Raw genomic sequence first — 25,433 nt, forward strand, 5'->3', positions numbered from 1 at the left:
CTCAAAAACATAGGTTTCTTGTTTGTTTGTTTTGTTTTTTGTTGTTGTTGTTGTTTTAAACCAGAGTATGGATGCAAGGGATATGCACAAAAGAGCTAGACCACTCAAGGGTGAATGGTGTAAGCCTCTTGGTGCTCCTTCAGGGCAGGATGAAGGAGTAGGAATGGAAGCAAAAGTCCATTCCCCCTTCTCTGCAGGGTATATGGCAGGGAGGGAGGGAAGCTCTGCCAGCTAGCCAAACTGTGTGGGTAAATTCATACCTTGGTGTAAACACTGCTCTCAGTGCGTTCATGTTTAGGACTGGTTCCGTTTTCAACAGCATGAACTTTCAGAAAACAGTATGAAAATAGTATTAAAGAACAGCTTTTTTTTTAGTTTGTAGCAACAAAAATTCCAGATGTTAGTCTTTTTAGTTTAGAAAATACCCTGCCTCTGAGGCACCACCCTTTGTTAGCCTCCCTGGTGGAGGAATATCATTCATTCCAGAGTAAGGGGCCTAGTTGAATGGCCACATGTTCCTTTGGGGAAGAAAATCCATTTGTGCTTCTAAAAGTTTTTCTACAGTTTCAAAATTATGAAACTGTAGGAGTTCCATCACTTCACTTAAAGAGATTATACTCCTTAGCATTAAAAATGTAGGTCTTTCAAGAGAAAAATACAAATATGTTTTAGGCACAGAGTTCTTTTACATCCATTAGTGAAAATTATGTTTAAACATGCCATCTTGAAATTTAAGATTTTGTCATAAACAAATTCAAGTTAAAGCGAAAAAACCCAAAAGTTTTAGAAGCAGTTCCAGTTTTCCTCTTCTTTAATCCAGGCAATGTAAGAAGGATGAGATTTTATTTTGGTGTAGAGTATTTAATTAGATTTTGAGGAAATTTGGTATATTTTTACCAGTCAGGATATAAGAAATTAGTAAGGGGCCAGTTTGTTTTTTTTAAGAAAGATTACCTGTCACCAGAAATATACATAAACTTTCAAAAATACCATGTAATATGAATATATATATATATATATATATATATATATATATACACACACACACAATTTTTTTATTGAGAAAGCTATGTTAAGCCAAGGATTCACTTAGGTTGATCATTAAACTGGTTTTTTGACTGGTTTATAAGAAATTTTATTTCTTATATTTTAAGATTCCAAAGATTTTTAATTTTGTTTTGAAACAGGAACATTCTCCTGAATGAGTGACTTATTAAACATATTTCATGTCTACATTTTTTCAATTTGTGTCTCAAAGAAAGCAAACATTTGTATACGCATACACTTAAGGAAAAAAGAGCAAGTGTTACAACATAATTAGAACTGTTAGGATAATTGCCTTTTATGGACACATTATGCTTCAGTTGTTTACTGCTAAATGAAATGTTAAAGTGTGTATTAAACTAAAGAATAATGCACAGAATACATCTAAATAAAAAGGAAATTGTATTTTGTTTGAAAATTTGTAGATAGGTCTAAGTTAAGAATATACATGCACACATATTTATGTGTGTGAGACTTGTGTGTATACTTAATTTATACATATACATGCACTTACACATATACATACACCAAATGCACGGAAACAGTCTATACATAGTGTCAAAACTTTGTGGTGGAAAACAAATGGAATTTATCCTGTTAGACAACAGAAAATCAACGGAATATATTTTAAAGATCTGATTGGCATTATTGGATGGCTCATGAATGAGGCAGCATCCCGGAACTCCAGCAAATGGAAGGAGGCTCCACAGGGCTACAGAAGGGTTTTTAAAGGCAGGGAGGGAGGAGAAACAGGGAAGTTACTAGCAAAGAATGCATTCTTTGGGGCATGGTCGCCCTTCTAAGGGGAGTAGAAGGGTGTCTGTCAGCAGATAAGCTCAGTGCTGACCAGGAAACTCATGTTGGCCTGTTAAAGGTCACATTTCTGGGAGAAGTGGAAGCTGCAGCCAGGTCAGGTCTTAAGTCTTGGTGCGATTTAGCATAAGTGACTCCATTCTGGGCCCATTGTCTCCTTTGAACAGTTCCCCCATTTTGATCAGACTCTCAGCTGAGAAGTGTGATCAAAATGTACAGTATTCGTCTCACTCTGAAATATACTGCTCTGCTGTACCTGCATCTTTTTGTGAAATTTTGTTGATTCTTTGTGTGGTATTCCTGGGTCATGACATTTTTTGCTTTAATCTCTGAGCTTCACAGGCCACAGCTTCAGGTTCACAGTCTCTAAGTCAGTCATTCTCTTTGCTCCTTTTCTGATGATCTACTTTTATTTTTAAGATTTTATTTATTTATTTATTCATGAGAGACACACAGAGAGAGAGGCAGATGGAGAAGCAGGCTCCCTGCAGGGAGCCAGATGTGGAACTCCGTCCCAGGACCCCAGGATGATGACCTGAGCCAAAGGCAGGTGCTCAACCACTGAGCCACCCAGGCATCCCCCTGATGATCTACTCTTAAGAGGGAGATCAAAAAAAAAAAAAAAAAAAGAGGGAGATCATTTGCTTGGTGGTTTGTGAGTGTGGTTTGAGGGAATACAATGCACCTGGGAGACGATGGTGATTATCATAAGCACAATAATTCCTACTGTTTGGAACACACTTCAGAACCCTGGTCCCCAAGACCTGAACCAGTCAAAATCAAATAAATCAAAGAAGGACCCCACTGAAGGAGTCTTCTTTTTAAGCCAAGTGCATTGCTCAGTGATCTTATGTCACTAAGTTTCGCACTTCCCCAGAAGTGTTAATCCAGAGACAGCAGTTGTTGGCTACAGCACAGACACTTCCTTGCTTAGCTAAAAGATAATCAAGAACAACTCTGAGGAGAGTGTAAGGCTTTTTGAAGGACAGTCACTGTCTTACGGATCAGTGTGCAATATCTTGGAAGTATGGCCCTGCCGAAGGGAGCACACCCTGAGGCATGAAGGCTTCCCCTAAATCCAGAGGAGCCGGCCAGTGAGATGTCTTATGTTGCTTGTGCAGTGTCAGGGGCACAGTTAGGTAAGCTAGGCATTGCCCAGCTATGCAAAACTGGAAATGGTAGTTTGGAGAGTTGGAGCCAGACATCTGAGATAACAGGAAGAATTCAGGACCCGGTACAGTTTACAGGTATATATCAACACTTCAAAGACAATTAACGGGATCAGAATTTGATACAGACAAAGGTGCAAACACAGTTTTTCTCTCTACAATCATCCACATTTTTTTACTGAATACAGTCACAGTAAAACTAATTCATGGGAATTAAACTTGGCTGGTTGCTTACAAGAGGGCAGCAAGAATAGTGATTGACCATATAAATGCTTTTGAAGACTGCCTTGCTGGGACCTTGTAAGCAAGTTACCGGGCCAGTTTTTCTAAGCAGTTCCTTAAAGCTGTGTGATCATGTTTGAGTCTATGTACATCTCTCTCAGACATGGCAATCCAGGGAAAATCTTGGTAACATAACTGGTATTTCCAATTGTGTCTGTTACAAGGAGAACAGATTCTCACTAAACTTATGCAAATAGCCAACTGTGTTGCCATGAAAAGAATACTCAAGAGTTTCCATTTTTTGGAGGGAGAAAAAGTAAATGTTTCATCTTTGTTTACAAAGGTATATTTTACCGAATTGCTGTAAGTTATAGATAGCTTAAGAGAAGAAGCTCCCTTAAATCTGGAAAAACAAACATCAGAAACCCAGCAGGGTTTCAAACAGTCATAAAAATTATAATCATCCTCCTCAGTTACTTCAGTCCCATGTTATTCTTGTTCTGCTTGAGTCTGCTTTTCCTCTAGCTCCAGAAATCCTCACTCAGTTGAGTTTTATTATCTTAAGGTTATCAGAAACCTGTATTTGTCAGAAGTCCTGTCCATGAATCTCCTTGAAGATGAAGTACCTTTTTACAGATACCCTTTAGTAAATGCATCTGAATAAAACAATAACTGTCTATAAATGACAGAAGACTTAAAAAATGTTTATCATTAGGAATCTGATGAGAGTTCATTATGATAGAATTGACGAGGAAATTTGGTCACTTCTGTAACATAGAACATTTTAAGATAACTAGAATCTTAACTGATTTAGCGTTATACCGGGACATACCAGATTTCCAGGAATTTCATATAATGTCTGGAATACTTATAACACACACCTAGACAACATGAAGAAGGCATGGTGTCACTTGTTCACAGTGCTTCTCGTGTAATTTAATCTATCTATTAAGCCTAGTTAGTTTCTCTCTCTCTGTCTTTTTATAAAAAGAGAAAACGAATCCTTTTAGATATTGCAGACACTCTTTGGGAAATTTGGAAGTTAGTTCAAGGTCGAAAAAGGACTTCATTTAGAACTTGATTTTTGGGAAGTTTGTCAAAAATATCAAAAAATTGGATCACAGTTCATCACAATGCTGAGTTCTTAGCATTGTGATGACTTTGCAGGCAAATACAGAAAATTAAATAGTTGTTTAAAAAAAAACAAACACTTTAGCTGTTTTTTTTTTTAAACCTTAGCTTTTTTAATATTGAAAAGCCTTGGTTTTTTTTAAGTAAGCAAAGACCTAATAAAGACAAAACATAAAATGTTTGTTTTTCTAGAAAGATAACATTAAAGGTAAAAAACACAAAAACAAAAATAAGACCTTTTTTTATAATTTCTTACTAATAGCAGACCAAAAACTTTGTACTTTTTAAAAAAGATGTTATTTATTCATTTGAGAGAGAGAGTGCACAAGCAAGAGGAGTAGCAGAGGGAGAGGGAGAAGTGAGCTGGATCCCCAGACCCCGGGATTATGACCTGAGCCCACGGGCAGATGCTTACCCAGCTAGCTGTCTAGGTGCCCCAAAACTTTGTACTTTTAAGAGAGAAAAACCAAATTTTAATTTTGCACAGTGTACTTTAAATAGTAAAACTCCTTTTTAAGTAAATTCATTTTAATATTAGCCAGCTTGGCCACATGGCAGAATTCCCTTTCAAAGATTCCTTCTAAACAAACCCTCTACAACTTTGTCGTTTACATTCAGATTTTCTCCTATGTTTTTCCTCAAAATAATCAGCCTCGCTTTAGGACAAAATTATTTTCTTTTCCCTAAATGAAAAATGCATTTCCATTCCTCATACCTTCTACCAAAAGTACACATCTTACTTTTATTGCATGTTGAAATGTTTTCCTTATTATTTCTAGTCACTTTAATTACATATATTAATTAGAATTCTTAACTCTTAGGAACCAAACAGTTTTGAACTGCCTTTTACAGTAGCATTGTGTAAATTGGCAGACTTATAAATGCTTTTTAATGACTTCTAAAAATGTGTTCATAGAAAATTTCTCAGTGTGCATAAAACATGTTTACTAACAGATTTAAGTACCTTTAGTTATTCTATTAAAAGAAAGCCAGAAATGGATAAATCCACATTCAGTAATTAATGGTTCCATATTTTATCTTATTTGGAAATTATCTGGATATTCAGTGACTTTAACTTAAACTCATCACTTAGCTAAACTTTAAGGTTTCAAGTTACCAAAAAGATTTAGGAAAACTATTTAAGAAATTTACCTAAACAAGTTTTTATACTACTTAAATCTATTCAATTTATTTTTTCTTTTTTTTCCCCCAATGTATTTGTTCTTAACTATTGTGTTTAGATTACCCATAGAAGCTTCATGAGATGAAATTAGCCATTGTCCCAAGCTATTGTTTCGTTGACCTTTTGTAACAGAGAAAACATGAACTTAGTTGATTAGTAAACCCAGGCCAGAGAAAACTATAAATACATTAATATTTTAATTAAACCAGCAAGCCTAAACTAGCTTTAATACTGAATATCTTCCCAGATCACATGAATCTGAATAGCATTTGGGTTAGTTTCTATTCTATTTCTGAGATTGGAAAATAACTTATTGTGTTTATTTTTAAGCCAATTAATAGAGCTTTTTATTTTATTATTTTATTTTTTGTTATGGTTTCTTTTTTTAAATTTTTACTTATTCATTCATGAGAGAGAGAGAGAGAGAGGCAGAGACATAGGCAGAAGGAGAAGCAGGCTCCCACAGGGACCCCGATGTGGGACTCGAACCCAGGACCCCAGGATCACGCCTTGAGCTGAAGGCAGACGCTTAACTGCTGAGCCACCCAGGTGTCCCAGTAGAGGTTTTTACAAATTAATTTTAGCAATACCATTCAGAGGTGGAAAATGCCACACATTTATAACATACGTATATAGATACACATAAACATATAAATACAGACCTTATAGTTACTGTTTTAAAATTTTTAGCCATAACATGGGTATGATAATGTAGAACTCAGTCATTTATAAAGGAACAGTTGGGTGCAAACTGTTTCCCCAGCAAATGAAACAAGTTAAGGTTACCTGCTTAATGGCTAAAGTATTTTCTATTAATTTTTTGAAGACAGGGCAGCCCAGGTGGCTCAGTGGTTTAGCGTCGCCTTCAGCCCAGGGTGTGATCCTGGAGACCCCGGATCGAGTCCCATGTCAGGCTCCTTGCATGGAGCCTGCTTCTCCCTCTGCCTTGTGTCTCTGCCTCTCTCTGTGTGTCTTTCATGAATAAATAAATAAAATCTTTAAAGAAAAAAAAATTTTTTGAAGACAGAGGATTTTTCATTTGTGTAAATTTCAAATGAACTTTCACCCTATTATTCTATTTCTGATAGCAATTACCCCTGAGGTTTGTACTTCTAATATTTTCATCTCAGAGGCACTGGGAAAGGATGCAGTTTTCCCCAAGAGGGATTTTTGTTTAAGGCCAGTAATTAACAAGGCATCTGAGATAAATAGGAGAGATTTGGGGATCTGTAAAATGAATAGGTGAACTTTGAATTACCTCTAAAACTGCATCTCTAGTTTCACTGAGACTTGGAAGATTTAGGACAGTTGCTTTTAATTTCTCAAGGACTTAGGTTGTAACCGGGATGTCAAAGGACCTATACCCATCTATATTGGAATTTTGTTTTCTCCCTCTGGGTACATTGAGCTTATGGAAGAAGCTCTTTAGTTGGCTTGTGGCTTCCATCATTAGCTTCTGAGTGGGGTTTTAAGTGGAGACCACACCTCTGATATTTACTAGAATTTGGCAAAGTTTTTTTGTTTTTTATTTATTTATTTTATTTTTATTTTTTTAATTTTTATTTATTTATGATAGTCACACAGAGAGAGAGAGAGAGAGAGAGAGGCAGAGACACAGGCAGAGGGAGAAGCAGGCTCCATGCACCGGGAGCCCGACATGGGACTCGATCTGGGGTCTCCAGGATCACGCCCTGGGCCAAATGCAGGTGCCAAACCGCTGCGCCACCCAGGGATCCCTGTTTGTTTTTTAAATTTTAGTTTTCCCTTGGCTTTAAACAGCCAAACATTAAACGAAGCTAATGTAGCAGTTTACCAGAAAATTCCTTAGCGTCTCTTCAAATCTGAGGGGGGCTCATATGAGGGCCTCCCCTGCTTTGAAGGTGGATATAGGGGTGTCTGGAAGGCCATTCATTACCTTGGTAGACCTCACATAATAAACGTGGTCTCACGTTTCATTGCATCTGTATCTTTGGGGTAAATCCTCAGCAGTGCAATTGCTGTGTCATAGGGCAGATCTACTTTTAACTCTTTGAGGAACCTCCACGCAGTTTTCCAAAGTGGCTGCACCAGTTCACATTCCCACCAACAGTGTAAGAGGGTTCCCTTTTCTCCACATCCTCTCCAACATTTGTGGTTTCCTGCCTTGTTAATTTTCCCCATTCTCACTCGTGTGAGGTGGTATCTCATTGTATTTCCTTGATGACAAGTGATGTGGAGCATTTTCTCATGTGCTTGTTGGCCATGTCTATGTCTTCCTCTGTGAGATTTGTGTTCATGTCTTTTGCCCATTTCATGATTGGATTGTTTGTTTCTATGGTGTTGAGTTTAATAAGTTCTTTATAGATCTTGGAAACTAGCCCTTTATCTGATACATCATTTGCAAATATCTTCTCCCATTCTGTAGGTTGTCTTTGAGTTTTGTTCACTGTATCCTTTGCTGTGCAAAGCTTCTTATCTTGATGAAGTCCCAATAATTCATTTTTGCTTTTGTTTCTTTTGCCTTCATGGATGAATCTTGCAAGAAGTTACTGTGGCCGAGTTCAAAAAGGGTGTTGCCTGTGTTCTCCTCTAGGATTTTGATGGAGTCTTGTCTCACATTTAGATCTTTCATCTATTTTGAGTTTGTCTTTGTGTATGGTGCAAGAGAGTGGTCTAGTTTCATTCTTCTGCATGTGGATGTCCAATTTTCCCAGCACCATTTATTGAAGAGACTGTCTTTCTTCCGGTGGATAGTCTTTCCTCCTTTGTCGAATATTAGTTGCCCATAAAGTTGAGGGTCCACTTCTGGATTCTCTATTTTGTTCCATTGATCTGTGTGTCTGTTTTTGTGCCAATACCACACTGTCTTGATGACCACAGCTTTGTAGTACAACCTGAAATCTGGCATTCTGATGCCCCCAGATATGGTTTTCTTTTTTAAAATTTCCCTGGCTATTCGGGGTCTTTTCTGATTCCACACAAATCTTAAGATGATTTGTTCCAACTCTCTGAAGAAAGTCCATGGTATTTTGATAGGGATTGCATTAAACGTGTAAATTGCCCTGGGTAACATTGACATTTTCACTATATTAATTCTTCCAATCCATGAGCATGGAATATTTTTCCATCTCTTTGTGTCTTCCTCAATTTCTTTCAGAAGTATTCTATAGTTTTTAGGGTATAGATCCTTTACCTCTTTGGTTAGGTTTATTCCTAGGTATCTTATGCTTTTGAGTGCAATTGTAAATGGGATTGACTCCTTAATTTCTCTTTCTTCAGTCTCATTGTTAGTGTATAGAAATGCCACTGACTTCTGGGCATTGATTTTGTATCCTGCCACACTGCCAAATTGCTGTATGAATTCTAGCAGTCTTGGGGTGGAGTCTTTTGGGTTTTCTAGGTACAGTATCATGTTGTCGGCGAAGAGGGAGAGTTTGACTTTTTCTTTCCAATTTGAATGCCTTTTATTTCTTTTTGTTGTCTGATTGCTGAGACTAGGTTTATGTATACAATGTAATATTACTCAGCCATTAGAAACGACAAATACCCACCATTTGCTTCGACATGGATGGAACTGGAGGGTATTATGCTGAGTGAAATAAGTCCATCGGAGAAGGACAAACATTATATGGTCTCATTCATTTGGGGAATATAAAAAATAGTGAAAGAGAATAAAGGGGAAAGGAGAAAAAATGAGTGGGAAATATCAGAAAGGGAGACAGAACATGAAAGACTCCTAACTCTGGGAAACGAACTATGGGTGATGGAAGGGGAGGTGGGCAGGGGGTGGGGGTGACTGGGTGATGGGCACTGAGGTGGGCATTTGATGGAATGAGCGCTGGGTGTTATTCTATATGTTGACAAATCGAACACCAATAAAAAATAAATTTATTTAAAAAAAATAAAGATGGTCCCACAAAGACAATTCTGATGGAGGATAACTAGGCTGAATATTCAGAAAAAGAAGACCAGAGGGAAGCATAAGAACAACCTCAGTCTTACAGTCCCTTGTTTCAGGTTCCTCTTGTCTTTAATCTGTCATTAGCCTTTTATAATGAATCTTTCAGTGAAACTATTTTGGAATTTTGAGACCTTTTGGAAGTTTCAGCTTACCGATTAAGATAGGTATCCCATTCTGTTTGTTTAATTTGGGAACCCTGACTTTTAAGTGCAGTTTTTAAATGATCTTACATATTTGGAGCATTTTTCATAATGGCCATTGTAATTTCCCTGAGGGCTGGAAGAAGTTTAGTAGGACTCATAGCTGAGAATGGAGTTTAGACCACACTTCTGTTCTGTCATATTCTGGAGCCCCCAACCCAGTGGTTAGTTACGAAGCAAAAGTGCCAGGCTTTCAGGACACTATAAGATTTTGCCATTTTTACAGATATTTATAACTTCCCAGACTATAGTTCCTAGACATGAAATAAGCAGGTGTGCCAGATGTGGGTACTTGACTCTAGAAATTACAGATCTGATTGATTGATCAATTGATTGATTATGTATGTCTTTGGTTATAAAGATTTTTTTTTTGTAAATTTTTATTTATTTATGATAGTCACACACAGAGAGAGAGAGAGGCAGAGACACAGGCAGAGGGAGAAGCAGGCTCCATGCACCGGGAGCCTGATGTGGGATTCGATCCCGGGTCTCCAGGATCGCGCCCTGGGCCAAAGGCAGGCGCTAAACCACTGCACCACCCAGGGATCCCTGGTTATAAAGATTTAATAGTATATAAGTCTATAGTTAGTCAGAGCCAGGTTAATACCTAAGAGAAATGTGCCAGGGGGTTGGGCTTGTGTAGTGTTGCACGATATATCTCATTGTATAGATACTTTCTTAAGGTTGGCAGGTGAACTAATGTCAATCTAACCCATTCCATGACCAACTTACCCTAACACAGGAGTCTTTAGATTAGGTGGCAAGTACTTCAACAGTTCTTGAATGTTCAACCCATGACCATCAATTTTTGTGGCTTTTTGGCCTCTGAGATCCCCATTAGCAATTAACCTATACCCATGTGCACAATGATAGCAACCAACAGTAATGGAGAAAACAAAGCTGCAGATACCAATGATAACCAAAAATGAGGGACTATGGAGAGGATTGAACCAGCAGACCTCACATAGGTCCCCTCAATAGGGACCACATACTTATTCTGAACAAATTGAGAACTGCAGCTCCCAGCAGCCTCCAGCATGGAAGAAGAGGACAGAACCAAGGTCTGGGGTATAGGAGTTACTGCACAATGGCCTATAGTAGGCTCTGTACTCGCCACCAGCCATTCCCATGGAAGCTGGGACTGTGGAAAGGACTGACCCAGCAGACTTCCATAAGTAGGGACTGCAGATGGGGAGCTGCACACTGCCACTAATGATCCCCTAGTGGATCTCAGGACAGAATTAAGAACTGAGGATTTCCACCCACAAACCTGGCAATTGCAGACTGAAAAGCCAATTAGATCGGGAGCTCAACAGAAAGAAAGCAGAACTTAGAACCTAGAGGTAACATACTATAGCCCCAGGAAATGGTGAGAAAGACAATGAACTCAGAGTGTTCATGGGGTATCTCGTCTGTGTTTCTTCTCGTCCTCAAAGCCGTTGGAGGTCTCCTTTGGTCCCACTGCCATCAAATCTGTTAAATAATAATAATTCAGCTGAGTATATTTTAAAGATCTGACTTCTCTAGGAAATAGAAAGGAGCTTCAAAGGGCTACAGAAAGAGATAGGTTTTTAAAGACAGAGAAACAATGGAAACAAGGAAATTATCAGGAAATGATGCTTCATTTTATGTAAGACCACACTCCTAATGGAAACAGAAGGGGTCTGTGGATAACCTCTCAGTGCTGACCAGTAAACTCCAGGTTGGTGTGTTAAAGGTCACATTTCTGGGAGAAGCTGGAGCTGCAGTTACGTTAGATATTAAAGTCTTGGTGGGGTTTAGCATAAGTGGCTCCATTTTGGGCCTGCTGTCTCTTTTTAACAGTCCGTCATAATGATCCATCCTTTCAGTTGCTTTCCAATAGTGCATTGCTGTGAATCCAGAGGAGTTTATCAATTACAGAATTTATTTTTCATGCTCCAGCAGTTACCTGGTGCCTCAGAGAAGAGGGTTTTTCTCATCTCAGCCCCTCTCTTCAGATGTCTGGGAGTGTTGTTTATGCTCATCAGCAGAAACTCATTTGTGACAAGCTCACTGAGTTTCAGAAATCATCCTTTTCAATGAACCCACGCTTGTGTGTAGTTCAATGAGACTACCATTGGCTCAGCCAACATAAGAAATGGCACAACACTTCTACATGATGACAAATACATGGGGTATAGATCATTCAGCACAGACCCCAATTTCTGCCCTAACACAAAGGCCCTGTCCAAAGAACAGGTATAAGACAAAATGAAAAATTACTGCTTATCCTATTTCTGCAATTTTTTTAAACATGACAGAATGAATATGCTTTTCAAACCCCTGGAGGTTTTTTGTTTCGGGGGGCTTTTTTGTTTGTTTTTATATTAAATGACATCTTCTCAGTTAAAACTGTTCATACTCAATTCAAAATGTGAAACATTGCTTCAAAATCAGCAAAGAAAAATGTCCCTAATACTTTGAATAACTCATTAGGACTTGAATCTCTGGCAATCTAATCACTATAATTGGCAACTAGCTTACTTACATAGAGTTAAGTCTCCTCTTTGCCCTTATCCATGGGAAATATGTTTCAAGTCCTCCAGTGGATGCCTGAAATCACAGATAGTACTGAACCCAATGTATGCTTTTTTTTTCCTACACATACTTACCTATGAGTAAGTTTAATGTATAAATTAAGCAGGGTAAGAAATTAACAATAGCGATAATAAGAATAATTATAACAATACACTGTAATAAAAGTTATGTGAGTGGGGTCTCTAAATAGCTCACTGTATTGCCCTCTCCCTCCTTAGAATGATGTGAGATGATAAAATATCTATGTAATGAGATAAAATGAAGTGAATGGCATAAGCATGTGACAATATGTAGAAAGGTAGATGATGGACTTTGGTTGACCACGTGTAAATGAAACCATAAAAAAGTAAAACCATGGATAAGCAGGTGGACAATTGTAGTTGACTTAATATGATAGTTTTAAAATTATTAGTTTAAAATTTGCATAGAGCAAATCCCCTCCATGGGATCTGTGATAAGAATGTTTAAGGAGAAAGAAATGTTCTTTATATGGATGCTCCTAAGCTTTGAAAGAAGATTATTACTAATTATTTTCAAGATAAGTGTGGACTTGACCATTCATCATTTTAAAGCCTTTTAAATTGGAATTATATTTGAAAATGCCACTCCTCTTCCCCCACTTCCACCCCCCTAAAAGAAATCCACAACATTTTCAGTGCCTAGAGATAGGAAAAAAATTGAATTTGCCATAATTAACCTTGCAATGATACTAAAGTTAGGTGTAAAAGCTTCCAAGGTAGATAAGTATAATCAATTAACAAAAAATAGTGCCTAAAATGTCTTCTAAGAAGTATAGCCTATTAACTAGGATCCCTTTTCTTGTGCATGAACACTGAAATGAGATATTGGAGCAAACTTGCGACAGTCCTGGAGTGCTATTACTACAAGAAGAAATCATCTGTCGAAGGGCTGGTGGGTGGACAGGTAAAGAAGAGAGAACTAGAATTCTGCCAACTGAATAAAGAAAGCACATGATTGGGTTTTTACTCTTAAGAGTTTAATGTAAACACCTTGATTTTCCTCACTGAATAAAAAAAATAACTTAAGAAAAATATTAGAGCATTATTAGCTCCTTCTATAGCAGATTCTGGTGCATTCAAAAAGTAATGATTTTTGCATTTGGTAGATACAGGACAAAATAGAAACTAAGTGTGTGGTCACAGAAGCTAGACGACAGGAGGAGAGTTGACAACAGCCGATAATTAATGTAGTTGATACCATTTGATCACTGAATATGCACACTCATTTTTTAAAACAACATTTCTGTCCATATAACTAACCTGAAAACAATCACACATTCTAAACAAAGAGTGCAAGGGAGAATCATTTAGGCAATGATTCCACCTCTCTTCTCTGTCTTCCGTCTCTTGCTGGCCAGTATTCTTGGGTGCATAGATATAGTTACTTCTCTGCTACTCATGGTTATGTAGTCACTACAGTAGTCATGTAGAGTGTTCGATGTTTATTATGGGAATGGATATATTCATCTATAATGAAATTTTTTTCTTCTCTGTTCATCTATAAATTAGACACCAGTTGGGTAGTTCTATCCCCTGCTGGTTTCAAAGAGTATTCTCTTTAAGTGTGTTTGTAATTGAAGTGGATCAAATATGTTATTATACAGTCCATGTATTTATCATTTCAAGTGTTTTACACAGTTTGCAACATTTTATCCTCTAAAAAATACACACACATGGACATGATACTTTATATTGATCTAGAAAAACAGTTTTCAAAGCATATTTTTGATTTGGGGTCGGGAAAACAGCTTCCCAGAAGTGGGTGTCATCAGCCCATTATACAGTGAGGTGGGTGATACCCCCTGTACGAGGCCATTGGAGCTCTGACTAGACCCAAGAGTCTTATAACTCAAGGGGTCACTGGACTATATTTGCCAAACATTGATGGCTCACATATTGAGAAACAGAGGGAAATGTGCTGAGGAGGTACAGAAATAACTATATGCCTGGCCCCACTTCTCAAGGAGTGCATAGCCTTAGAAATGATGAGCGTATCAATTATTAGGTAGTGAATGGGAACTTCCTGTTTAATAGAGGAACTACTAACGTGTGATATGACCCAAGAGGAGCCAGTGTTCAAGCCCATGGTGTACCAACAGAGGCTGGCTGGAGAAGGTAGGAAGGCTATCTTTCTGCCAAGCCTTAAGGGATAACTAAGACTGTGTTCCTGATAAATAAGAAGAGTAGGTGCATGTTCCAGCCTGAAGAAGTGACATTCAGAGAAAGACAGAGGGGTTGACATACTCGTTATGTTTATTTTGAAGTATCGAGGTGAATCCATTAAGTGAGATGGTTGTGTCATATATTGAGAGCTTACAGCTGGACCTTCACACATGTGGTTTTCTTAAATAATTGTTATTTCTACTAAGGTACCATATAAAAGATAGCCTTTTTGATCCAAATCCAACTGAAATAGGAGGCCGATGATCAATAATAATATTAGAGGTTATTGAGAAATCTCTAGGAAGTTTTTTTAAATGGCAGTTTTGTAGTTGCTGTGCCTTTGTACAAAGAGGAAACGGTATTGTGAACCCAGTTTGAGCAGAGATGCAAGTTGTTTCCTGGTCCTTTTGCTATGCTTCCTTCCCTCAGTGTCACAGAGCATTAGACTTATCCTCCAGGCAGACACAGACATCTGCTCCCGATGAACAGAAAAGGAGCCATTCATAAGAATAACTTTGTTCTTTGTAAGGATTCTTTAAGGAAAGGAAAAATAATTAGCTACAATATCAGGGGATTGACTCCTTCAAGAAAAAAAAAACATATTTGAGTGTGAATTGATGGATAAATTTATTTTCCTTTCTCGTGTAAAATTGTTGTGACACGTTAAAAATAATTTATGTAATTATAGAGGGAAATTGGATTTTCTTTCAACTTTTATGTATGAATATGTGGTCATAAGATTGAATATATACTGAATATTATACTAGAAACTGAATGATGTTTCAGAATGGTATAGTTGACATTTGGTTTCATTAAAGATTAATAGTAGCTTGGCCTTGTGTATCACAAAATGTAAGATTTAATGGCTAGGGCTCTGGATTATGTATTAGGTGGCAAGACTTCCAGTCCAAACTGCCATTCACACACTGGCATTCCTGTTCACCAGTGCTCATTTTAATTTTCTTATTTGTAATAACAATGGTAATAACATCCAAAACTAGTGTACCCAGATAAATGATGAAGAATAATAATGTAATGTCCATGACAGGCTTTTGGACTTTGTAGAAAAGTGCTGAATAAAAACACAACAGAAAAGCTTTCCAGAGAGCATATCATCGATTCTCTTCATTCTTTATAGGAGAAGTACATTTAAACTTGACTATAGAATGTAAATTCCCTTTGTAAAAATGGGTTCGTGAAGGAAGAAGTGCAGTGGAAGGCAAAGTGGATTGACTTTGGAGTGAACTTGTGACTCATTCTTTGTATGACTTTGGACAAGTGACTTAATTTGGGGGAGCCTGTTCTATCTAGAACTAGAGATAACATGCATAACTCAGACTTAATAAGAATTAAATGAGGTAAGTTAATTTATTACAACATTTAGTAGCATTCACAATCAGATAACCCTACTGTAATTTCTCTTTAGATTTGGCCCATGTGGAAAAACACATAAAAAGCATTGCTGTCCTAGCTAGGTAACAAAATAATGTGGTAGACCATAGCATGGTATGGCTGTACTTGTACTTTGGTCCTTATTTCTGTGGTTTTTACCATTTCTCGCACCTTACTTAATATTAAACTGTGCAGCCATGGAAAAGGAAACACATTTTATCTCCACTGCTCTTTCTTATCCCTTGTTGACTGCTGTGGAGTTCAACAAGGAGGATTAGAGATCATGTTTTTCTTTTGGAAGACCGACTTGAAGTATATATTGAATATCTAAACATTGTACTGTTGAGATTGTTCTTGTGAATTAAATCCTTGTGACTTAGAGTAACTGAAGAAAAGATCCACCCAAGAAACTTGATTATTATTTAATAAGGGAACACTTATTACTTTCTTTCAATAATCCAGGGTAACAAGAATTAAAACTTTAAAAAATGTTATCAAGGAGAAGCCTTAAAGATGAGTTTTAATATATATGAATCATTTATAATTAACTGTTGACTCTAATCCTCATCAGATTTTTTTATTGAAGTATCTTCTGGCAGAAAATGTCTGAAGTATCTGTGTTCATTACTCTCCACTTAACAAAACTACATCCTACCCATCTTTTTTGTGTGTGTGTGCTTTTCTGTACCAAAGTCATTCCAGTCCTCTGTCCAAGTAACCATTCTTTTACTTTGAGTCATACTAGTGGGATTCTCATTGTTTGTGGCTTCACATGTCTTTGTGGCTTGACAAAGGAGAGAGAGCCAAGGCACAGTCCTTGCAGCATTACTGTAGACTGTGTCTGAAGGGTAATGCCTATGATTAGAAAGAATTTCTCTGGTCCTGTGAATATTCAGAATTTGAGGGGAAAAGAAAGTCTAAGACTTAAGCAATGTTCCAGATTATGGGCTTTTTAAAAAAAAAAAAGAAAGAAATGACATCTGAGTAAGGTGAAGATACTTTTGAAAATATTTATAGATCCCATGAGAATTTTAAAAACCATTTTAGAACATGGGGCACTCTCTGTGCTACATAAGATTGGGCTTATCTTTGCTACATCAGCAGAATCACTTTTTGATCTCTTAGTACTTAGTGCATTCACAGCCCAATTATGGTATATTTATATTGTGCTATATGCTATTATTTCAGGGTTCTTTCTTCCACTTTTGTTGGACAGTTTTGTTCGTTGGTGGCATTAAAAGAAAAAGATGACAATCATCCAACACAGTAAACACCCATTTTGCATACTGTTTCTATGCAGTAGATGAGCGCAGAATCTGAATGTGCTCAGCAAAGTCTTATTTGGAAGAGTTCTATATAAGACTATGATTTTTTTTAAAGCTCTAGCACTCGTGATCACTGAAGCTTCCTGGGCATAGATCCAGTGGCATTTTCTGAGCCTTTTGTTTCCATTGCAGTAATGGGATTTGGTTGTAACTAAATAAATTCTAGATAATAAATGTGTGGATATCCTGGCTAGAAACACCTGTCAGGAAGGCTTAGAGAAAAGCTGTTAGGAGGTTGGCAGTCTTCTAGGTAGCAACACACCATGACCATCCTGCTCCTTGCTCTGTCGGAAAACTGCTCTGGGCAATAAGAAATACTTAGTTTCTGTTCATGGTGACAGGTGAGCATTTCTGACCTAGGCCTTGGTTGATGTGAGGTGGCTGCTTTGAGCAGTCTTACAGGAGCTATGTGGTATGGTTAAGCCATTTTGGTTCCAAGACACAGAAAGCAGGTGATAAGCACAAAAGTAGGAAAGAGACCTAGATGGAAGAATATAGACAGGCCTCACGGGGAGGAATGATTAGGCCCTGTAACCTGTGTGGAATGTAAACTCATACTGTCCTTCTGTCTTGCATCTCTGCTTCCTTTCTTCATTTTTCTTATCTCTGAGGTCTATTGTCTCCTTCCTTGTAGATCTTATAGATGATTAAGAGGCTGTCCACAGCTCCCAAGTTGTACCCCCAGGGATAGAGATGTTTGAAATAAGGTTAAATCTGGAACACCCTTCTCTGGTAGACAGGAGCCGTTAGAAAGACTAATTGTGAACTTGGCCAAACCCCCTAAGGCTTCCTCATACGGTGATACGTTGCTCCTCATATTTCTCAGCCCCACTTCCACTATACCTCAGCAAGAGCATAGTACCTAGCTCCTTGGGGCATGTGATGCAAAGAAAGCAAAGAATCTTGGGAAGCATTTTCTAATAAAAATTCTGTCAATTCTGGTTGTTGCTCATTACTCTCCATACATAGTTCCTATCATTTTACAGCTCATGGCACATCTCTCTGGAATCTGACTCTTGGAGGGACTTCTCAAGGTCATCTTCTTTCCTCAGCCATGGCCGTCTGTACAGACACCACAGCAGAGAGCCGCCGCCATTACTAAAGCACACATAGGGCTGGGAAGTTTGCTCCTTATGAGTTTGTGATGTGCAAGTGGCTCTGAGTTGCCCTCTTCTTAATCTAAAGCTTGGCTCTCTGAAGCTTTCTCACAAGGCCCACGCTTTCCATGTGGAGCAGTGTAAAATCAGTCAGATCCCTCAGCATGACCTCCCAAGTTCCTTAATATGTAAGAAGCCATTCTGCTATTCACCTAAAGATATCTAAGTGCCTAAATTTTACTAGGCATTGTGGAAGTGCTGGGGATATGCAATGTTAAATCTGATCAAACTTCTGAGGGAAGGGGAGAGGACAGAGAGAAGTGGAAACTTCCTAGTGAGGTCTTGACCTGGGAATATAGGATATCATCAGTCTGAGGTGGCACCATCCTCTTTTTTTTTTTTTTTAAGATTTTTATTTATTCATTCGTTCATGAAAGACACACACACACACACACACACAGAGAGAGAGAGAGAGAGAGATGGAGGCAGAGACATAGACAGAGGGAGAAGCAGGCTCCATGCCAGGAGCTTGATGTGGGTGGCACTCGATCTCAGGCACCATCCTCTTACTCAGAACTCCCAGCAAGTTATAGAGTCTCCAACACAGGGGCAAGAAGTCAGAATCTGGAAACTCCCAACACAGGACTTGGGTCTGCAGTGTGAAGGTAGTGAGAAGACAAGGGTCAAGGGGTTGTGAGTAACAGTGAGAGTCATTCATGGGATGAACAGATCATCCTAGCTGGAAGGGAAAGAAGGAGAAGGAAGGAAAAGGGTGAAGAGTCTGAGAGAAATGGGTAAGTTGAAGAAACTAAAGATTCTGTCAAGTGTGAATTTGGAAGGTACGTTATTTCCAGGTGATAAAAACCTACTTATATGTTCTTAGGAACATGGATCACTGAAATCATATACTAACATTAAAGATCTGTAGTGTCTTCTGATTGATTTTAAAACAGACCATACTTATCATGTTATCTATATTTAACTTAAGCTAATAATAGGTATCATTTTTATTTTAAGTACTGTTGGCATATGTAAGTTTGCATTCACAATTTGACACGAAGGATTTTATTCTAAGAGCCCACTAAATTTGTTTTTATAGATCATTGCAGTAAATTGATATATAAATGAACAGTTTTAGAGAATTCTGGTGTTCTTTCTCAAAATTAAACTAAATTATGTGAAGATTAAATGAAATTAAATGAAAAACTTTAGTGGTATGAAATCATCAAGATGGAGACATAGGTCATTTTTTATTTCAGTACCCCTCCACGAAGACCACCTATCAACTAGTCATAGACAGGACACCATTTTGGAAATCTTAGAACCTGGGCATGAAGCTGAAGCATCCCCCAGACCATAAAGACTGAGAAGGACCATATTGAGGAAAACCTATAGCCTGACCAAATGCCTGTCCCACAGGCCAGCACAGACCCACACCAAGAAAGCCTCTCTGGGCATATGGTTTCTCCAGTGGGAAAAAGAGAACCAAGATGGACATTCAGATTTCCCAGCATTACAAGAAGCTTCTTGGTAGGCCAATTTGGACCATGTTTTGGGGATCACTGAGGGTATCTTCAGAGCTTAACCATTAGGGATCAGATAGACACAGAGAAAGGAGCAGAGCTTATAGCTACCAGCCCTCAGTTCTTTGCAGACTGCATTCTTGATTGCAGCACCCAGAAATCCCAGCCAGTGGCTACACCCATCTGTAGAACTGAACTGGTGGCCCTGTCTGGCTAAGGGACTTAGTTGGAAATACTTCCTAGTTTAGATCCTGAACCAGGGGGCCATACTGGCTATGGAGTCCATCTAAACAGAGGAGTAAACTCACAGCCCCACCCAACTGTCAAGTATAGTATTCCCTCTGGGAAGCATGGCCACAGGAAATGGGGGCCACAGCCAACTAAAGACATCCATTGCAAGCCTTCCTGCTTATGGACAATACCAGCTTGTTCCTCTAGTACTTCAAGCTGAGCTGACCATTGAAGACCTTTCTTTGCTAAAGTGAACCTGTGAACTCTAGAAGAGAATCCCAAGTTTGCATATTTTTAAGATAAAATTTTGAGTCCAGAGAAGCACCATGTTTGGAACAAGTTGATTATTACAGCTTCCTCAAACCTCTCTTTTCTTTCTTCCATTTGTGGGCAGTACTTTTGTCTGAATATATAAAAAGAAATGACTTAAGTGACCTTAGATTTTGAAGCTGAAAAACATTGATTGACTCTGTTCTGGAAACATGGGGCACCTCTCCATCACCTTTAGCCTCTAATAGGGACATAAAGGCTGTGGCTGGAGGGATGGGAAGACTACCTACCTCTTGAAACTCTCTCTTGAAAATCTGCCTGATTTGGAACAAGAGGTTTCTCCTTATGACTTAATCAATGTCACCTTCAAGTTTCTGCAAAAGGTACTTACACTCAAAGAAGGTAGTAATTGATTCATTCAACAAATACATTTGTGTATCTATCTGCTATGTCTGTGTATCATGTAATATAGAGTAGTTTACAATTGCATAAACAGAAGAAATGAATTACTCCAATAGCTGGCCCCAGATTAGGGAGGGAAGTTTGGGAAAACACCTCGGTAGAATGTAGAACCTTAGGCCATTGATTTTCAGGTCCCGAGGAAATGATAGCTAACCCATTTCAAGTACAAACAGGGATTTGAAGATGGGAGGAGGGAGAGGAGATAGGGATGAGCTTCAGGTTCATAAGGAACCAAACGATATCTTTTTATTTTTTTAAACGATATCTTTTTAATATTTAGATCTCTACTATATGGTCTGTTATAAAATCCTTCCTGTTTACTCCCTGAGAACTTCAGCAAGCCTGTTTTACACTTAAGTGCCTGTATGAAAAGATTCATAGCAGAGAGCATGGGGAAAATGTGCTTGTTAGTGAGTGGCCGTCAGCACTAGTGCCCTTGGAAACAATCACAGGATTCATCAACAGAAGAAATTTACTAAGAACCAAATGGAAGAGAAATATCCCCACTCAAAAATCTTCAGAAAAATTGCTAAAATCAGACACAGAGCTGCAGTGGACTAAAGTATGGTGTTGAAGACAATTTCTTTGGTGTTGCAGAAGCAAGGTATCTTGACACACCTCTGGATCACAAGTTTATAAGATATTTTTGCCTCCATGGATGGTAGGTACAGTCTGAGAATGGTACAGACATATACCATGTACAGCCATGGGGCAGGGCGATTTAGAGAAGGGAAAGCAGATGGGATTGAATATTGACTTCTTTTTTACTTGTTTAGACAAATCCAATTCTTTGAATCATTTTCTGCTATTTAATTTGTGTTATAACTAAGTTGTGTCATATATAGGAATTAAAATCATACTTGTGAGTATATACTGAAATAAGAATATACTAGGACAAAAAAACAGTATCGAAAATCACACACAGTGTTAAGAGTCTCAAGAAAAGTAAAATGAACAATAATGGTAGTTATATTTACTTAATTCATGCTGACTTCTCAATGTATGGAATATTATTTAACTAGTATTTTAGTTACCATATTTGCAAATTTTGGCATACTTAAAATAGATCAAAGCATGTCATTTAAAAATACGACTTATGTGGCCTTTGCTGAGTGTCTTGTATTACAAGACATGAGCTTCTGGGGCTGGTGATACATTCATAAATAAACTATTTCCTCTGTCAAATAATTTTTTAAAATATAGATACCAAATACCCCAAATTATTGAATTTAATAGTACACAAATGTTCACTGATACTAGTTTATAGTCTTCTGTATTATGTATACGAAATAGAAAACCCTGTGGCACCAGGGTGGCTTAGTCTGCTAAGCGTCTGCCCTCAGTTCAGGTCAGGATCTAGGGTCCTGAGATTGACCCCAAGTCAGGCTCCCTACTCAGTGGGGAGTCTGCTTGTCCCTCTCCCTCTGCCCCCACCCCACTTGTGCTCTCACGTGCACTGCTCTCTCTCAAATAAATAAATAAAATCTTTTAAAAATAAAAAAAGTAATAGAAAGCTATTGCCTGAATTTGATAATATTCATTTCTTCATTAAAAAACAAAATTCTCTTCTAACAAAACACTATAAAGTATTGTTAAAGTTGATCAAGTCTTGATCTATCCATTTAAGGATTAGACTCTTAGAATTCAAGTGACATATAATTCCATCCATTTATTATCTTAATATAAATAAGTTAGACAATTATTTTGGGCAATCAATTTTTACCTAGAGAGATGACTTGATAATTAATTATCTTGTATTCTAGAACGAGAAGTTTATCCCGTAAAAAAAAATGGAGGTTCCTACAACTTTGGCATCTGAGAGTTGATAGGATTTTACATTCCTCTAGAACATATTTTGTATGGAAATGTCTATATTTGTGAGGGAATAACCTTTGTGAGCATTTTGAAATTTCTGTTTTTTCAGATTCTGCACATTTCTGCTAACATATTTCATAACCAAATATATACATGTATAAAAATGTTTATTAGTCAGACATTAAAGAGACTTTCCACAAAACAAAATAGGAAATAAATAAATAAATAAATAAATAAATAAATAAATAAAAGCAAAAACAAAAATCAAAGCAATATAAAACTGGAAAGAATGTGGACTGCCTGGCTGGTTCAGTCAGTGAAACATTCGATTCTTGATCTCAGGGTTGTAAGTTCAAGCCCAATGTTGGGTGTAGAAATTACTTAAAAACAAAATCTTAAAAAAAAAAAAAAACTAGAAGGAGCTTAACCTATTAAAGCTTGATTTTAAAAGAGGAACATAATTTCTGAATTAGTATGGAAGATTTGACAAGTAAAGCCAAGTGTAAAGTGATAGGTTTGCTGCAGTTTGAGGACAGTTGACTAGACACAAAGACATGTCTTATATTTGAAAAACTTGTAAATAAAAATTAAAATTTATCTTAATGTTTCTTTTCATCTGTCCACCACTTGCTCTACCTCCAGCCCCATCTACTCCCCTTTCTTCCTTCTCCAACCCCCATTCCTTCCTCATCCTTCTCTGTTACCTTGTAGCACTTCCCACTGGATGGTTGTCTTTATGGTACTTAACAAAGCTATTCCCTCTTTCTTCCTAAACACTTTCCAATCTGATTATCCATTATTTTTTTTTAAGATTTTATTTATTTATTTGAGAGAGAGAAAGAGAGCTTGAGTAGGGAAAGAGGCAGAGGGAGAGGGAGAAGCAGACTCCCCACTGAACAGGAAGCCCAACTCAGGCCTCGATCCCAAGACCCAGGTATCATGACTTGAACCAAAAGCATATGCTTAACCCACTGAACCATCCAGGCACCCCTGATTATCCATTCTGATTATCTTCTTAGATCTTAGAACTCTTAGATAATCCATTCTGATTATCCACTCTGATTATCATTCTTAGATCTAGAGATCCATAATCCAATAGCCTTATCTTTTTTTATTGTTGTTTTGGGTTTTTGTTGTTGTTGTTTGTTTTTGTTTTTGTTTTTGTTTTTGTTTTTGTTTTTCTTGGAGAGGACGAAGTAGATCCTAGCATAATCTTTGGCACTTTGTATTACTGTAAGAAAATTTATTAAAAAATATAGATACAAAATGGGCAATTCTATGTTTATAGATAGTGCCTTCAACGTGTTTTTAATTTATGCACATGACCAACTTGCCCATTAAAGCCATATATACACTGTTGTCTGTGCTGCCTCCTAGAGCCTTGCTTAGCAATTCCCTTACTCAAAAAATTATTCATTAATGAAACTAGTATTTGTAAAGTACCTACTATATATAGATAGTGGAGTTAGTGATTGTAATACTCTAAGTAAAAGATGGTAACTTTGTGATGTTGGAAGTTGATATGGTGAAAAACTGATGAATTCAAAGGATATTTAGGAGATAAAATGCAGAATTTGATGAGGAATTGCATACAAGGGGAAGAGAGAGGGAACAAGTAAGGAATCAAAGTTGACTTGTATATTTCTAGCCTGTTCAGCTGGTTGAATGGCAGTAGTTTCTACCAAGAAGATATAATGGAGGTAGACAAAGTGTGCAAAGAAGATTGTGAATTCAGTCTTGAAACTGAGCCCCCTTCATTATTATGCCTTTAATAATTTGGCAGTAACATCTCAAATGATGAAACATTTCAATTCATGCCCTTTGATTTTTAGTTATAGAACATTGTAATCCACCTAAATCCTCTAGAAAATGAAAGTGCAGATTCTGCTTTCTCTTTTTCTCCAAAGCCCTGGGCTGGGCTTCATTATACAATGGATTATGCATGTGTTTCCCAAATGGAATCTGGGACAACTTCCTCTCTGGTTTCATTAATATGGTTTCCCTCACCTCAAGTCCATCTTGACCTCCTTGACATTTTTGTCAGGTTTGGAATGTCCTTTCCAGCTTTGCTTGCTTGGCCACCATCTTCTATTCTTCTACCCAAAGCTCCCATATCACCTTCTTGGAAAAGCCTTCCTTGCACTGATCCCTACTATTCCCTCATTTCCCAATTCAGAATTGATTCTTTCTTTCCTGTGATTTTTTTTGTACCTTGAATATACTTACTTCTATTATTGTCCTGATATTTTGTTTTTTAATTCGTACAAGTTTATATTTCAGTCTTCACGACTGAATGTGAGCTCCTTGAAAGTAGGGATTATGTCTTACTCAATTTTGTGTCTCCAAATCAATATAATGCCTGACAGGGTAAACCCTCAGTAAATATTTCTTGAATTGAATGTTTTCCTCCTTATGTGTTCCTGATGTCCAAAGGTTGAAGTTTAACCTCAAGTGCAGCCCTGGTTGATTTGATCTTTCTTGTGGCTGAAGCAGCATGTCCACCTGGTCTTAGCACTTGATCCAGACACACTAATCTCCCACCAAGCTTTTGCTAATGATGTTGTCCTTGCCTAGAATGCATTCTTTCTTTTGATGAACAGTTCAGACCACCTCTTCCTTTAAGCAAAAGCCTAGATACCACCGTGTTTGTAAGCCATTTGTTTGTAACCAATTCCAGTCTATATCATGTCTGTCTAGAATAGTACAGTGTGGACATTATATACCGTCTTCATTTGCATGTTCTGTGTATATTAGATTCATATCCACCACAAAAAAAATGCTTTTGAGCAGTAGGAGTTGTACCTTATGTTGCTTTTGTATTCCTAACAGCACTGAACACACTATTGGGTCTAATAGTTAGGTATTCAGTAATTA

The 25,433-nt window shown here is 37.6% G+C and overlaps 1 protein-coding gene across 8 annotated transcripts in view; it reads left to right on the top strand.

Annotated features, from left to right (window-relative positions):
* Nucleotides 1-25,433, top strand: part of PTPRM (protein tyrosine phosphatase receptor type M) — a 778,989-nt gene that overhangs the window by 408,481 nt on the left and 345,075 nt on the right. The window lies entirely within an intron of this gene.

This window comes from Canis lupus, chromosome 7 (genome assembly GCF_011100685.1).
Source record: "Canis lupus familiaris isolate Mischka breed German Shepherd chromosome 7, alternate assembly UU_Cfam_GSD_1.0, whole genome shotgun sequence".
NCBI lineage: Eukaryota > Metazoa > Chordata > Mammalia > Carnivora > Canidae > Canis > Canis lupus.